The sequence below is a fragment of the Podarcis gaigeae genome (assembly GCF_964106915.1).
Source record: "Podarcis gaigeae genome assembly, chromosome: 11".
In the NCBI taxonomy this organism is placed as follows: Eukaryota; Metazoa; Chordata; class Lepidosauria; order Squamata; family Lacertidae; genus Podarcis; species Podarcis gaigeae.
The window spans coordinates 31352700-31370944 of NC_139687.1; the positions used below are offsets into that span (position 1 = coordinate 31352700).

General features: G+C 39.2%; 1 long non-coding RNA gene across 5 annotated transcripts in view; it reads left to right on the forward strand.

Moving 5' to 3' along the window:
• LOC310827375 overlaps positions 1-8210 on the forward strand; it is a 132244-nt gene extending 124034 nt beyond the window's left edge. For all 5 annotated transcript variants that reach the window (XR_014556305.1, XR_014556306.1, XR_014556307.1 and 2 more), the window contains exon 4: positions 8046-8210. This is a non-coding gene — a long non-coding RNA (uncharacterized lncRNA). The remainder of the gene's footprint in view (positions 1-8045) is intronic.
• The last annotated feature ends 10035 nt before the right edge of the window (positions 8211-18245 follow it).

Below are 18245 nucleotides of genomic sequence, written 5' to 3' on the forward strand. Positions count from 1 at the left end.
TTAGAACTGTGTTATAATGAGAAAGCTCTATGATCTTTATTTACGGCTTTATTCATATAAATCAGATATCTAGCATCTCCTATATTTTAGCATGCACTCCTTCTTCATATTTAGATGAAGTTTTATCAGAAACAAATCAAACCTGTTATAAAAGTTGACACAATCAAGAGTGACCTAAATTTTGCATTTTGTCTAATCTTTGTTTCAAAAAAGGCCACATAATTTTAATTCAAAGTAGGTAAATTCCAAACACATTTCTTTCATCTGAAGTTACTTGTAAGTCTTTTATTTAGGACTGCTATGAGATGTTGGCTGTAAGAATCCTTTTTCTTGTCTTTGGTAATAACAAGGGGAGAGGCAATCCACTGGGAAGTTCTCACAAGGATGCCCTATGGAAATGAAGGGGACTTGTATCCCATTCATTTCATTGGGTCTCGTACAAGAGAACTTCCCAGTGGACTGCATCCATAGAAAAAAGGTTAATTGCCACTTTCAATTTACAATGTGCTTAGCACCTAGATTCTGGACCTATTAATTCGCTTAGCAAGATCTGAACTTGACTGACCTAATGGACCATACATGATCTCTCAACTTGCATTATTAAATATTGTTTAATAATTATATATACAGACATTAATCTAATTGGAGTACATCTCACCATTTTCAGTCTGTTTGCAGATGTACACCTTAATAAATGAAATAATATATGCAAAGATTAGTTTTAATTAAAATATATATCAAATCTAAGCAAGAACAATGCAATTATACACACACACATCAAATGCACATCCTCTCACCACTGCATATTAGTTTAAACCCACAGCCATTTGCTTATTTAAAGCTCTTAGCAGCTAACAATACTACAAGACTAGCAAATCCTACCAGGCACTCTTTCAGAATCTTTATTTACTACTGGAAGTAATGTACCTTACTTGTGTATCCATGACAACAGTGTAACATGCCAGAGCAATACTAGAGTTTTCCTTGCAACTGCAATATGAGATTAAAAGTAAGAGGCTAAATCTTATTAAATAGCAGAAGCTTTTCAAAAGATAAAACATAAAGTTTATGGGAGCATATGATAGTTGTTCATCATAATATATTTGTGCCATTTTCTTTCTTCTGTTAGGTCTGGCCCATTGATCGTAAACAGCACTGAATAGTGTGTGCAATGCATGCCGGCAAAGATACAATTTAGCAATTCCTACCTAAGATTTTTGCAGCAGGAAAAGGTAGTTTCACAAAGTTAAAGGTGAATTGTTAACAATACAGGTTTGAAAGAGTATTAACTGGGATCATTCTGCAGTTTGTTGCTGTTGTTGTAAGGCTTTCTCCAGGCCAAAGTTTATTTCATTATCGTACCAAATACTTTGATTAAAAGTTGTTTTTGAGCCAATGGATTAGTCCATATTTTTGCCTTGCTCTATTTATAAATTCTTTTGTGCTGTCTACAAATTTGTCTTGGCCGTGTTACTGATATTAAGTGATATACATACAACTTGAATTCACCGTATGAAGGTACATGTGGCAGAATGCGTTTAAATGAAATAGAAAATTCATCATGAACGAAGTCTCAAGATTTAGTAACATGGCTTTAGAAAATTTAATTATTTTCACTACATTACTCTAAAGCAGGAATAAACAGCATGAGGCCCCCCAGATATTTCTGGACTAATAATAATAATAATAATAATTTATTTATATCCCACCCTCCCCAGCCGAAGCCGGGCTCAGGGCGGCTAACAACAATAAAACAGTACAAAAGTACAGCACAAACAACACTCTAAAATCATTCATTATAAAATTAAGTAAATTAAATTCAAGCCACTGGCCACCATTGGGCCAGAGCTCCGCGAAGATTGCCAAAGGAGGGAGTCAGGCTGTGCCCTGGCCAAAGGCCTGGCGGAACAGCTCTGTCTTGCAGGCCCTGCGGAAAGATGTCAAGTCCCGCAGGGCCCTAGTCTCTTGTGACAGAGAGTTCCACCAGGTCGGAGCCACAGCTGAAAAAGCCCTGGCTCTAGTTGAGGCCAGCCTAACTTTTCTGTGGCCTGGGACCTTCAAGATGTTTTTATTTGAAGACCGTAAGTTTCTCTGTGGGGCATACCAGAAGAGGCGGTCCCGTAGGTACGAGGGTCCTAGGTCGTATAGGGCTTTAAAGGTTAAAACCAGCACCTTAAACCTGATCCTGTACTCCACCGGGTGCTAGTGCAGCTGGTATAGCACCGGGTGAATGTGATCTCGCAGCGAAGACCCTGTAAGGAGTCTCGCTGCAGCATTCTGCACCCGCTGGAGTTTCTGGGTCAGTCTCAAGGGCAGCCCCACGTAGAGCGAGTTACAATAATCCAGTCTGGAGGTGACCGTCGCGTGGATCACAGTGGCTAGGTCAGGGCGAGAGAGGTAAGGAGCCAACTGCTTAGCTTGGTGGAGATGGAAAAATGCCGCCTTTGTTATAGCTGCAATCTGCGCCTCCATGGAGAGGGAGGTGTCGAAGATTACACCCAAACTCTTAACGGACGGTGCTGGCACTAATTGCGCCCCCGCAAGAGATGGGAGTTGGGAATCCTTCATTCCAATCCTTCTTGGCCATTGGAAATGTTGGTGGATTTGATGGGAGCTGGAGTCGAATCTAGAGAGCACCATGTTGACTACCTGTCAGGGGTGCTTCCCAGCCAAAGGAATGCACACAACAGATACTTAAATATTTATTTTCAAAAAGTTGCTTGTACAGCTCTGGATATCTACGTACATCAATCTAATGGCTTGGCACCTATTCCCAAGTCTGCATCCTATGGAGCAGTTGCAGCAACAGGTGACCATTTCCCCGCCAGCAGTTTATATACCTTCCCCCGATGGACTGTGCCTGTGCAGAAACTTCCTCCACTCCTCCCTTTTCAATTCCCTCCAGGTTCTGGGGGACAGTGGTGCAAGAGAGGGTGGCACTTCACCTGCCTGACCTGCTTCTTCTGACCCATCCTGTGCTCCACCCTCCAGCTCTGAAGCTTCCCCTGCCTCTGATTCTTGACTTCTGGCTGCTGCAGATCCCCACAAAGACTCACTTCAGACTCCAGCCCCCACTTCCCCCGGTGCACACTTATCAGCGTCCTGCTGACACTACCTCTGCTGTAAACAACTCTTATTTCCACACCAGTAGATTATCATTTTTTGGTGATATGTCTTGAAGCTAATACCTCAGGCCAATTCACTGTAGACAGGGTGCTTTCAATAGCTAGCGTTAAAAATTGAGAATGGTCAATAAGGCGCCATATTCTCTTGCCCTTCCAGAAACAGCTATGGCTTATATGTCTGCAACCATGCTTTATACCACTGGTGGCCAAATTTGGCCCTCCAGCTGTTTTGGGGACTACAGTTCCCATCATCCCTGACCACTGGTCCTGTTAGATAGGGATGATGGGAGTTGTAGTCCAAAAACAGCTGGAGGGCCAAGTTTGGCCACCACTGCTTTATACTAACCAGAGTCCCTACTGTAACCAGATTTGGAAATCAGTGTTCTGTGACTTGCTCCTGAAGTCTTAATGATAGTTAGACCTCAGTATCCTTATGTCAGAACCAGATATTTAAGTTACAGTGGATGGTCTGGGGCAAATTTGTGGGAGTTTTTCCCCACATAAATGTAGGGTGCACTTAGACCTCCTATGATTCTGTTTCTCTAGCCACCATTATTGTATAACCTTCCATTTCCAGATTTGGGGTTTTTTTTAAAAAAAAATAGTGTTCATTCTTCACAGCAACTCAGTTGTAAAATTGTTAATTAAAGTCAGAGCTAAATAGGTACAGAGAATGTACGAAACGGCTTAGTCTTATTTCAAGTTATTAAAATGAGAAATTACTGTACCAAATATTTTGAGAAAGGAGAAAGAAAAACACAGCATCAAGATAGTGTGTGTCTGTGTGTGTGTGTACTTGTGTGTGTGATTACTCTCAGTTTTATGCAGTATTGGAGCTGCTACCTCCCCACTAGTATCTGTATGGGTCATTGAGGGGGAATTAGACTCCCATACAGCCACTGTTCCCTTGCTTTAGGCACCGAAAGCAAGCACAGTGAGGTCAGAAAAAGGCGGGGTCTTTTTCTCTGTGTCACATCATTCTGGATTCTTTAGTCATTAGCTTACCGCAGTTTTGTTCCTAGGGTTAAAAGTTAAAGCAGAAACTTGGGACATCTTCCCATTACATCACATGTACATATTCAGACAGTAAAAAGTTATACTTCTGCTCTCAGCTTAAGAAGGTAGTCTTACTCCAGTCCCTCGTTTCAGATGCCTCACTTTTCTTGCAAAGCTAGCAGTAAATCTGCTGCCACATTCACAAAGTCAGCTCCAAAGTTGGTTCTTAAGTCAGCTTGCAGAAACACACATCTGAGGAGATGGCATATAGCTCTGTATGAAGGAAGAAATTTTTAAGCATTTTAAACAATGGAGCTCCACTTCTGGCACTTTGCATTATGTATTTATTGAAATATTTGCACCATGCTTTTCTGTTCACATATGGGACCTGTATGGCAACTCACAATCAGCACTTAACAGAATAGCAGTAAGAGAGCAGTTAGTGAAATAATGCAGAGATGCAGAACAGCAGATGAAACACATCAACTGGCAAAAAAAAAAAGTTTTTAAAAGTGAGAAATAACTTAACTATATACTTAACTATAACAAAACATTCCAGAACAGGAAACATCTCACTTAATTTATTGTTTTGGTATGGATAGTGTGTGAATGAGCTAATGAATAGATAACATTTGACTTTAATACATCTTTGTGTCATATTATCATTAGAACAGAAATTAATATTCCCCATGGTACTCTCCTGCTTATAAACATGATATGGATTGTTGAATGCATGTAAGTCTCCTTGCTTTCAGGACCAGCCCTACCATTAGACAGAGGGAGGCAGCTGCCTCAAACAGGAACAGTGGGCAGTGTTAAAGGGCAGAGTTGTGTGTGGCATATGTGCCCTGCCCTAAGCTAGTCATTGATCTCAAGTACACTGCCCTATTTACAATGTTGAAATAAGATTCAGCTATTCGTCCAGTTAGCTTTTGTACATGAAATGAAAGTGCCATCTTTTTATATTTTTTTATTTTTTGCCCTAGGTGGTAGAATGTATTGGGCCATCCCTGCATTCTTTTATTTATTGAAATTGCTCTGTATTATAAATACCACAATATACTCTACCTAGGGTCCCTGGAGCAGGCCTGGCTGCAGCAACAGCAGAGATGACAAAAAAAAGCACTCTTTAGAAATTCAGAAACTGGAGCAGTTTGGAAACTTTTCATTATTTCTACTGAAGAACATTTGTTTATTGATGTTGCCGCTCTGTCACTTTCTAAACTTTCAATCAGAACTACCAGCTCAAAAAAACCTCCACATTATATTTTATTTAACGGATGGTTTATCTTAATTATAATGGCTATCAAACCATGATCCAGGGATCTCTTGTGCTTTGTGGTATACTTGGCTAAGTAGAAGCTTCACACTTTCCTCCTTATTTTCAATTTATATTAGGGGCTTAAATTACAATATAATTTTTGTATGTCGCATAATGCTTCATTTTGGTTGGGAATTTTAAAAAAAGAAAAAAAGATGAGGTAATCCAGTCAACTAAAAGACACTCGTATTTAATGCATTGCTTCTCCAACATCTTTAGAAAGATGCACGTTTGTTTTCATTCATCTAATCTATCATATATGTCACAACTCTGCAGTGAAAACTGGGCACACTCTCTAGATGCAGCAAGGACAAGAGTGTTGAAATGCATACGTGTTGTCCACCCATACATATGTTGTCCAAAGATGGATAATAATAAGTGGAGAGACAATACAGGTTCCCTTCCAAACTATATATATATTTAAAAAATCATTTGAAGGTAACTGAAACCTAGAGGAGCCCGGTTTAGGAATTACAATTTTATGGTGATTTTTTTTTAAAAAACGTGTCTTTAAGACTGAAACATCATTGAAGATTCATTCTCAATTATAACACATATTTTACTAGAGTTATTTCCCCCAACATAAACAGAGTGAACTTTATAACACACATACACACATAGCCAGCTCAATACATTTAGCTCCCTGAGATAAACCACAAGATAGGGATGGACAGATCCATCAATTTCATTTTGTCTCATTTTTTGAAATATTAAGTTAACTTCACCACATTTCCATATCAGTTTGTGATTTTTTTTAAGTCCTCAGGAAAAAATCACCAGCATTTCTGTGCACATTTCTCTTCATATACACTTTCCAGCAAGTCATAATGCATTTGTATATGTAATTTCCATGAATTTGTGCATTTTTATGCAAACTTTCCCAGTAACACAGAATGGAGACCTGTAACACAGAATATGGAGAAGTGTAAATTTCAAAGGAAAGCTATGTTTTGGTTCACACATTATTTGGTTTTGCATGAGGAACGGCCTTCAAAACTAGGTTAACCACATAGTATTTATTTGCGGTGGGGCAGAGACTGTCTGGCACCAGGTTATTTCAGGTTCAGATGATCATGTTAATGATGGTGTGAAGGCTTGCACCCCATAGCCTTATGTAGTGGGGTGAAGTTTCACAAGCATTGTGTTGCATGAACTGGCGTACTTCTCACCCACAAACATCTCTCCAGATAGCCAGAAATCACATTACCAATTGTCAGCTTGATTTTCTACAACGGCAGGTGCAGAGGCTTCTGCTCAACCTTGCACCAGATCTAACAGCCGTCTAGTCAACACAAGAGGTCCAAAGGAAGAAGAGTTGGCACATACTACAGATTGCAGCAAATCATATGCATATGTAACATAATATGTGCATGTTTTTATGCACATGCACACACACACACGTGTGTGTGCGCGCGCGCGCACACACACACACACACACACACACACACACACACCAGTATCTTATTCTTCCTAACACAATATTGTTTACTTGGCTTTGCTATGGGGTGAGAATTATATTATTATTATTATTATTATTATTATTATTATTATTATTATTCTCCTCCTCACTCCTTTCACTCACCGCATTAACATGAGCGTTTATCCTGGCAAACAGCACAAGAAGATCAATACAATATTACAATAACTGGTTCTTTATTTTCCTATTCATTTTCCAATGCTTAATTAGAAGGAACATCTGCTTGTGTGTGTTTTTTCCCTTGCCTTTTTCTGTTTTCTTCTCTCTCTGTCTTTCTGCCTCTCTCATTCCTCCTCTCTTCGACTTTGTCCTCTCCTTGTTCTCTCTACCCCCAGTTTCGGCCTCCCTGCTCATTTGAGCCTCTCTCTGTATTGTGATTTGAAAGTATGAATCCAAATCTGAATCCTGGTTGGACATGTAAAGGGCTCATGAAAATCCAAAACTTTTACGGGAATAAACGTTTAGGGAGGAATTGAAATTACATTGGTTGTGAAGCAAAGGGGAAAGGGAAACGCTGACAAATTAAATGAGAATGAAATAATATGCACTGATAAGTTGGTTAAACTAATTTTATTGATTGACAAGGTTGAAAAAAATAATAACATGTAAATTTAAAGATACACAGCTAGATAAAAGGACAAGTTGACTACTTTTATTTATTTCATTTATGAATCACTATCCATAAAATAACTGAATAACACCTCTGACCTTCATGAGTGTTGGCCGCATTGTACACCAAAACAACTACAAATGTGATGGCATATTTGTATTTGACTAAATTTCCAAACAACAAATAAACTTGGACAGATTTTGTCTTAGTTTGCTCAGTATTCAAAAGGTTGCCATCTTTGATACCAGTCTTGAGTTGATAGTTTACTTGCTATTCAATGTAGTACCTAGCTTTATCAGAAAGATCAGTGGAGTTCTTCACACCTACCTGAAAAAAATAAATAGAACAGATATTGGATTTGTTTTGTTTTCTTCAATATATAAAGTAGGTAAGCAGTACCAAAGATAACACCTTGTGCATGGATCATATCTTAGACCTACGTGAAAAAGAATTGTATGTTCATGGACATTTGTCTTAAACAAAAGGTTAAATTCTAACTACTTTTTTTTTTAACAGATGGAGCTTCTTCAGGTCTGCAGAAGTTTGCCTCTACCGAATGGAACAACATTTTCTGCGGCCGGGGCTAGATTTTGGATCAAGTATATTGGAAAATAACAACAAGCAAACCAGTGTGTCCGAGGATTTAGATATTCATTGGGAAAGCAAACAAATAAATCTGGATGGCAGTCAAAACAAAATATGCTTTAATCCAGGAACTTTATGTGCAGTACTGTGTGAAAATATCTGTCTTCACCTTCCTGACAAGCAGATGGCCCAGGGCTAGCTCGGGCACCAGCATCAGTGGCCTACTTAAGAGGGGGAGAGAATATTGCATTTAGTCTCCCATAAGCCTCCCCCCCTCAAAAAAAAAAAAAAAGATAGTTGGTGCTTTCAAAGTATATGAGTCCAACCATCTGCCCAAGACTATTTCACAGCCCTTATTCAAAGTGTTGGTGCTGACCTTTAAAGCCCTAAATGGCCTCAGCCCAGTATACCTGAAGAAGCATCTCCATTCCCATCATTCAGCCCAGATACTGAGGTCCAGCTCTGAGGGCCTTCTGGTGGTTCCCTCCCTGCGATAAGTGAGGTTACAGGGAACCAGGCAGAGGGCCTTCTCGGTAGTGGCCCCCGCCCTGTGGAACACCCTCCCATCAGATGTCAAGGAAATAAACAATAACCTAACTTTTAGAAGACATCTGAGGGAAGCCCTGTTTAGGGAAGTTTTTAATGTTTGATGTTTTATTGCTGCTTTGTTATTATTAATAATATTCTGTTGGGTGGGGTATAAATAATAATAATAATAATAATTATTATTATTATTATTATTATTATTATTATTATTATAGAACTGATCAGGAAGCTGTCTTGTTACCAAGTCAGCCCATTGGTCCACCTAGCTTACTACTATCCGAGTTTAAACTGATACAACTCTAAACTGATACAAAAGGCTCCAGCTTCCACGGGCATAGCATGGAGGACAGGGGACCGTAGACCCGGGAACATGATTTTGAGGGGGCACAAACCAGGTGCCCCCACGCAGGAATCCCCATCCTACCCTACCTGCTGCCGGGGGTCTTGACTTAGTTGTTTTCATTTCAATCAGTATTTCCAGATGTTATTCATAGGGCATTTGGTCTGCACGCCTTCACACATGCTCAAACCACAAATAGAACTGTTTTGGTGTGGGTTGCAACAAACATATTGTGCATCTTTTCTGCCCTGTTTAGATTGTGCTTTTTTTTGAACTTGAAACACTAGCTATAATCACATTCAAAGAAAGCCCTCCCACTGCTCAAAATAAAGGAGGGGAAATCATCTTATAAAGACAGCATCACATGAGAACTGGGCTTGACTCCTATGTCAACGTGCTGAGGATCAAAATGCAAGACTGCATCCGTGTTTGCGAACGACATAAGCATCTGAAGGCAAGCACAATTGTCCTCATTATGCAGCCTCCCAGCCGTCCCCTATGCTGATGCCTGATATCTCACCATATTTTCATATTCAAACAAAACACTTGGGGAGGCGTGCGGGGAGTGCTTGCCCATTGCACGAGCATCCACAGATGAGAGCGTGATTGAGAAATGTGCCTTATTCTGCGCCCATTGCAGCCAATCCCACTGCTCAAAGCAATAACTTAGAGGAAATGAACAAATATGTTTTGAGGAGATGGAATTTGTTTCATTAGCAATGTTTACATTAAATTAAATTTTAGCAAGAGGAGTCATTTGCAATATTGGCATCCCTGTTTTTTTTTTTAAAGAAAACTGCCTGGAACACGTGGAAATTGTCAACCAACCGGGAAGCTACTTTTCATATTTTGTTATGCAGCATTTTTTTAAAGTAAAATAAAATAATGGATTATATTTTATTCTGAAATGGAGTGAAAAATACAGTCAGCAAAAACAGATCCACACGCAAGACAATATAAGAAGATCACAAAATGAAGAAAGGAAGACATCAGTTACAACCATCCATAGTATGCCATGCTTGGGAGAGAAACAGCTCACCAAATACGGGTTGTGGCCAACTAAGTTTCACTCAGAGTAAACCCATTGAAATAAATAGGTTGCAATTCGTCCATTAATTGCAATGGGCTCTATTCTGAGTAAGACCAATGTGGGTTATAACCTTGTATCATATAAGGGAGTGAAAGATCATGATAATTAATATTGTTGTGCAGTGCTTTATTAATTTAAGAACTTTTTTTAGAAAATGCCATTGCAATGCACTTCATCCCAAATATTCTTTCTGTCTTCTGTTTGTAGTGATCTTCATATTTTTGTTATGCTTTATTATTATTTCTAGGAGTCATTCTGTAATATCTCCTTGCCTTATTTTTATGTCCTATAATCTTTTTGTTAAAATGTAAGGCTATATTTGAAAAAATAGAGAAAAGCTGGGGTTTTTAATTAAATAAAATTTCAAATATAATTAGTTTATTAGATTGTTTGTCTGTTTGTGGTTGCCCGTTCTTTTCTTTTCTTTCTGAAACAAACTTCATACTGTAACAGTAACTGTACAGGTTCCAATGAAGATGTAGAGTTCTATTAAAGAAACTTTGCTTACAAAACACATGAGCTTAGTGAGTGTATATTTGATTAAAGAAAACTGGACCATTGGGATTGCTAATTAGGAGCACAGGTAGTTGCCATCTACTCAGTTAGGCCCTAAAATTATCCTTTGTGGGTTATGTCAGCACAGCTGGAGTTCCTCCAAGGGTGCTAGTGCCCTGGCAGCTGGGGATCCTATTTTCAGTTTACTGAGTTATGTGGTAGAGGAAAGATAGGATAGATCATTAATCAATAGGTAATCAAGGGATGGCTTATGGTCTGACTTGCTATAGGAACACAGAGCCAGCTGCTGGCATTCAGGTCCTCTAGACCAGGGTTTTCCAACCTTGAGTCTCCAGCTGTTTTCAGACTACAAATCCCATCATTGCTGACCCCTGGTCTTGCTAGCTAGAGATGATGGGAGTTGTAGTCCCAAAAAACAGCTGAAGTTCCAAGGTTGGGAAACACTGTTCTAAACTACTGGGGGCCACACTGTGTATTTGCATGGGCAAATTTGTTCATTAAACTGTGGGTTGTGTTTTGCCACAGAGAAATATATTGTCATAAATTATCAAGTTCCATTATAAAGAAAACGGTTTCATTTAGCAATAAGGGCTTTACATGTGCGGAGCACATGTACTCAGGAATAGCACAGCAGTACAGTGGTACCTCAGGTTACAGACGCTTCAGGTTACATACACTTCAGGTTACAGACTCCTCTAACCCAGAAATAGTACCTCAGGTACTATTTTGCTTCAGGACTTTGCTTCAGGATGAGAACAGAAATTGTGCTCGGGCGGCGCGGCAGCAGAAGGCCCCATTAGCTAAAGTGGTGCTTCAAGTTAAGAACAGTTTCAGGTTAAGTACGGACCTCCGGAACGAATTAAGTACTTAACCCGAGGTACCACTGTATTGGAAATGAACTACTTATAAGTGTCATAGTTCCCATTCCACATCCCCCACAACATGGCAATTTTCAACAACAGGTACACTGTGCATTTGTCACTCATGGGCCAGCCCAAGGCTAAAGTTATAACACCTCTGGACCCCAATGGGTTCTTCAGCAGGCAGGCAGCAAAGTGCCCTGGCAAAATAGGCTTGGCTCCATGCTGCAAGTATATCTTGCTGTTATAATTGCTCGCACTACACTAAACATTTAATATGCTAGGTGAAGAACGAACCCATGGACAAAACAATGCACATGTGCAAACACTGGTTCATATTCAGCCACTGGAGCATTTGTGACAGCATGCAGTTCACCGCTGCCCAAGGGACGAGGCTGGCAGCAGTGGCCACAGAGAGGCAACAAGGTGCTCCCTTGCAGCTGCCACTGCTGCTGTTGCAGCTCAGAATGAGCGTTGGCTCCTCCTCCTCCCTGAGTTTGGCAGGGACAGTGCTGGTGGGGGAAATAGGGACATTCTGGGATCAAATCAGAAGCTAGGATGGCTTTTATAATTCCAGGACTAACCCTGGAAAATAGAGACATTTTTATGGTAGTTTGTCACGTGGTATTTTGTTGTGGGCTGACAGGGTTTTCTTGCTCCAATCAAAGCTGGATTACCAAAGAGGCAGAGAAGGCAGCACACATTTTAGGGGCCCTGCAACAATGGATCGAAATAAATACGGTTCATTTTGTGTAATGAAATTGGTTTATTAAAATTATTGGTTGATAGAATCAAAAACGTATTAGGTGATGTTTTGTGAGCTCCCCCCTCCACCCCTGCCAAGATTTCAGCTTGCTAGGGGCCTCCACAGGGTTTAATCCTGTACTATGTACATGGATTCAGTTAATAGGAAGTGTGATGCTGCATCAAATTTGTCATCCATAGCATGCCCCAATTTGGATACATAGTATCCACCACTACAACATGGAATAGTTAACATTCACTGGAGGCCAGAATGGGCCATAGTCTTGTCATGAGCTCAAGACTACATCTGCCCATTCCTCTTCTAGTATTTTAGGCTGTAATCCTAACCCCATTTACCTAGGAGAAAGCCCCGTTAAAGTAAAAAAGTTACTTCTCAATAGACATATAGGATCAGGCTGTTAAAGGCCTTTCAATCACCTAGATTGATAAGACTGTTTGTGCCTTTTCTTAATGTAAGATAGATCAAACTGATCCATTCTGAAGGAAATCATCCCTGAGTTCTCACTGGAAGGACAGATCCTGAAGCTGAGGCTCCAATACTTTGGCCACCTCATGAGAAGAGATGACTCCCTGGAAAAGACCCTGATGTTGGGAAAGATTGAGGGCACAAGGAGAAGGGGACAACAAAGGACGAGATGGTTGGACAGTGTTCTCGAAGCTGCCAGCATGAGTTTGACCAAACTGTGGGAGGCAGTGGAAGACAGGAGTGCCTGGCGTGCTCTGGTCCATGGAGTCACGAAGAGTCGGACACGACTAAACGACTAAACAACAATAATGTAAGATGTTTTGTATGGGTATGACAATTTGCAAAAGCCATAGGATGCCTCATTATAAGAAGCTGGCTGTCAAAGCAAGGTATAGCACAAAAATCAGCAAAAAAACCCACCAAACATCTCTTGGATGGTGTATATATAATATTGATTTTCAGTTTAGTAAGAGGACGAAGGGAATTTCAGAAGCATCAAACAGTATCTAATCTGTTTAATGACTGCACTCATTTCCCTTTTGTGGCATTCTTGGGTGTGAGCCAGTCTACAAAGCACTTGCTGTGGGTGCTTTCTGTTATTTTTGTCACACTGCAAGTAGATCAAAGAGTTAACCAAACCTCCCTGCTCTGAAAGGTCATTTCCAAACTAAATGCAGCAATTCAAAGTGGGAAATGGAATGTGTGCCAAGGAGATGTTTAATGAAGTAACATTCGAGCTGTATCCTTTCAAGAACATTTGTGGAATTGTTTGATTGCCGTAGAGTACACAGGAAACAATAAACCTACACAGCGCTAACAGGGTCTCTGATGGTTACATTTTGCTGAAAAGCTGCCAAACTACTTGGAATTATAAGTACAGCCGAGACTGAATTATCTCATATGCTAGAAATTTCACCACATATTCTGCATAGCAGTATAGTTGGGGGGAGGGGGGAGAGAATTTATTTTGTGGCTTAAATACTCAAATACAATTAACCTGCCTATTCATGTTGAACATTACACGTCTATTTAAATAGCATTAAGCATACTTCTTAGGGTACATTCTCACGATACCATTATCCCACAATATGCTGCTTCCATGAAGTCTGAACCAAAAATCAGCTCCTGCTGCAACTGATGGAGCTTGCTGCGAGCACACACTGCATTTCTTATGAGCTTATGTGAGTTGAGTGAACAGGAAAATGCAGCACGATGAGTTTCACACACATCGCATACTAGGCATTGTGGGTTAGATGCAGAGGATTATGGAGGCAGACCCAGTTGTAGCATAGTGAATTAATAAGAATCCTTTCCTTGGAACATGCATGGCTCACTTGCTCAAGCACTGACAGTTGCCTCTTGGACTGCAAAGAAACAGTGATTCAACAATAACAGCTGTGAAACTGATCTAGTAATTTGAGGAAGAAACAGTGTCATTAAATTGCCCCACCCTGATATTGTTTCTCTGAATCATTTAGCATGCTTACTTGGGAGTAAATTCTAGTGAATTCATCGAACAAACTTCTGAATAGATATGCACAGGAAGAATTATTATTATTCATATTATTACCCGGCCCATCTGGCTGGGTTGCCCCAGCCACTCTGGGCAGCTTCCAACATATATAAAGACATAATAAAGCATTAAACACTTTTTTAAAAGCTTCCCTGAACAGGGCTGCCTTCCAATGTCTTCTAAAAGTCAGATAGTTGTTTATTTCCTTGACATATGACGTGAGGGAACAATGGGGGAGGAGATGCTCCTATACAGGGCTGATGCCGTTTGGGGCTTTAATCTCTAAAATTAATCTCTGTAGCTCTAAAACATTTAAAAATCAATCTCTAAATCTCTATATTATTCTCTAAATCCACCCCTCCAAAAAAGGAAAGGAAAGGAAAGGAAAGGAAAGGAAAGGAAAGGAAAGGAAAGGAAAGGAAAGGAAAAGAAAAGGAAAGGATGGTACATCTTTTAGACCTTCAAAAAAACCATATTTAGGTTTTGTTTTTATGTAAGATGTTCCCATATGAGACATGAAAAAATGTTTTCCCTTCTGGTTTAGGATTAAAAGTAGAGTTGCAAGAAATGGCAAAGCTGTGACTTTAAATTTGTAACAATTCTGGTTTACTCCCTATCTTTTCTTTGGATGGGTAATATTTAGCGCTACACCTCATAAATAAGATGAGCTGCTAGGGAAGGATTTAGCCTATCTATGGTGGAATCTACAGACATATAAAAACTGTTCTGAAAATGCTTTTTTTTAAAAAGCGTTTAAAAAAAATACATCGAATTTTCCATAAGGCTCACCATCACCATCTAGTGTCACATTGTATATTGCACTTAAAACATACTTAAAACATTTTATTTGCAGCTGTATAGCTGAGTCCTGTGAATATGTTTCTCTATAGATACTCAGCTAGGTGCTGCCAGAGATAAATGAGGCACCTTTTTAATTACGGGAGCCATTTTGAATTTCTCAAAATCCAAACCTGAGAACAGAATTATCTAGCAAAACAGAATGATGGCTGGTGTAGACATTTGTGAATTATATAGACATATGTACCTGGTTGCTAGAGACTATTCTTCCAGATATCTAGAAGTAGCACACATGATTGATCTACCACCATCAATTGTTCAAATACTGTATTTGCCAGGTGGGATATGCCAATGAACTTGTAACGAAGAGTGACCCACAATTTGGAGAGGAGTTCACCCACTTTGCAAAGAAACATAATTTTAGCCGTAGTATAGCCGCCACCCCATTCACTTTATTGTGGTCAGTACAATTGCCTTCCTGCCAAACAATTTCAACTTGTTCCAAAAATATCACCAGAACAATGCAGACAGTTTCAAGGGTGCACAAAATGGCTGAGAAATAGTCCATCTCAGTACAGCCGTTTTGCCTCCAGGTGTAGACTGTTCACCCCTACTTCTCTGACAGTTTGGATGGGCCAGACGGCCACAGATTGTGCAAGTATAACAAGTCACAAGACTGAGGTTGAATCCTGACAAGACAGAAGTACTGTTTTGGGGGGACAGGAGGCGGGCAGGTGTGGGGGACCCCCTGGTCCTGAATGGGGTAACCGTGCCTCTGAAGGACCAGGTGTGCAGCCTGGGAGTCATTTTGGACTCACAGCTGTCCATGGAGGCACAGGTCAAATATGTGTCCAGGGAGGGCAAGAAGATTGGAACTTTGGTTTTGATTCCGATTCACCCTGTATTTTCCCCAAATTATTCAGGGAGATCAATTAATTTCTCTTTGGGGTTTAAGTTGTGAGATATTTCTACTTGGGAAGTGAACCTGAGGCTGAGATCTGTGCCAGAAATAAAGAATGAAAATATTAAAGAGAGATTGACAACGGAAATTGCGCAGTGGCTGGAGCTACCAGTAGAAGAAGATGCAAAAACTGTACAAAACGCATTTAGAATGAGAGTAAGAGCAACCAAGGCAAGAAAATTTCCAGGAGATTGTTTAATTACGTTTAAGGACAGAGAGATGAGAAATTTGATACTACAGAAGAATAGAGAGAAAAGAATATATATAGACGGAAATTATATAATCATTTTTAAAGACATTCCAATAAGGCTGTTGAAACGAAGAGACCCATATAAGCCACTGGTGCAGATTCTTAAGAAAAACAAGATTGACCTTAAATGGGAATTTCCAGAGGGAATCTCATTTTTCTACAAAACTAAGAAGTGCAGATTGACAAGCCCAGAAGAAATAGGGAAGTTTACGAGAAGATATAAGGAGTTACAAGTGGAGGAAGAAGAGGTCAAAGGTGCAGAAGGAGGAGTAGGAGGAGTCGGGGGAAGAAGATGAGAAAGGGAAGAAGTCTGAAGAAGAAGAAGAAGAAGAAGAAGAAGAAGAAGAAGAAGAAGAAGAAGAAGAAGAAGAAGGAGAAGGAGAAGAGGCAGCTAGGTCATAAAGAAACTAAACTAAATTTATTTAATTGGAATTCAATATGGCTTTAAAATTATGGAATTGGAATACTAATGGGATGAATGATAAGAAGAAACGAAATAAAATTGAACAATTCTTAAAAAAGAATATTATATGCCTATAAGAAACCCACATGGCAAGGAAACATAGAAAAATTTTGATCAATAAAAGACTTGGGAATCAATTTATATCTTCAGACAAAGAGAAAAAAGGGGGGTTGTTTTATACATTAAAAACAAAATTGAATCCCAACAAATATTTAAAGATGAAGAAGGAAGAATTATAGCAGTCCAGATCAAATGACAAGGTGAAAAGTTAATAATTGTCGGGATCTATGCACCTAATGGAAATAAAACTGATTTTAATAAAGCTCTGGAAGAAAAACTATTTGAATACATGGATCAGAAAATTATAATAATGGGAGATATGAACGGAGTGGTTTCACTGGAAATGGATAGATTAAGAGAAGGAACAAACAAAGAAGGGAAACTACCTAAGACTTTTTTCACAATGACTAAGAATTGCAATTTGATTGATATTTGGAAACTTAGACACCCATTGGAAAAGCAATTTACGTATTATCCAGCACCGAATCAGTCAATGTCAAGAATTGACCAAATATGGGTTTCGAATGAATTGACTCCAAGAATCCAACAAACTGAAATACAACCTAAAGTAATTTCAGATCACAACCCAATAAAATTGGAACTAAAAGGTTTTGAAGAAAGAACTTTTAGATGGAGAATCAATGATTATCTGTTGGATAACATCAATAAAGGTACAAAGATGAACATTGTTTGGGACGCAAGCAAAGCAGTCATGAGAGGATTTTTTTATTCAGCAGAATTCATTGAAGAATAAAAACAGGGGGAAAGGGGAAAAAGAAATTTTAAAGCAGATTATGGACAATGAGCAAAAACTAATCAAAAAACCCAATAACTTAAAAATCAAGCAAGAAATTAAGATTCTACAAACCCAATTTGCAATGATAATAAACAAAGAAGTAGAATGGAACATTAAAAGGTTAAGACAGAAAAACTTTGAATTTGCTAACAAATCAGGGAAATGGCTTGCGTGGCAAATTAAAAAGAGAAAGGAGCAGAATACAATCAACAATATTATTGTAAATGGTGAAGAGACATCTAATCCGAAAGAAATAAGAAAGGAATTTTTGGATTTCTACAGACAACTATATAGAAATAAGGAAAAGAACAATATGAAGAAAATAGAAAGATTTTTAAAAGATAAAAAGGTGCAGAAGATCCCGACAGAACAAAGAGACCAGCTGAACGCCCCAATCAAAATTGATGAGATTAAAGAGGTTATAAGAGAATTGAAGAGGGAAAGGCCCCGGGACCAAATGGATTTACATCAGGCTACTATAAAGAAATGAGAAATGTTTTGATGATACCATTGAAAGAAGTTATGAACAATATTTTAAAAGTAAGAGAAATTCCAGAAACGTGGAAAGAAGCATTCATCACTCTGATCCCAAAACAAGATTCTGATTTAACTCAAGTTAAAAATTATAGGCCTATTTCATTGCTGGATTATAAAATATTTGGGGGAATTTTAGCGAAGAGAATGAAAAAGATATTGACAAGAATCAT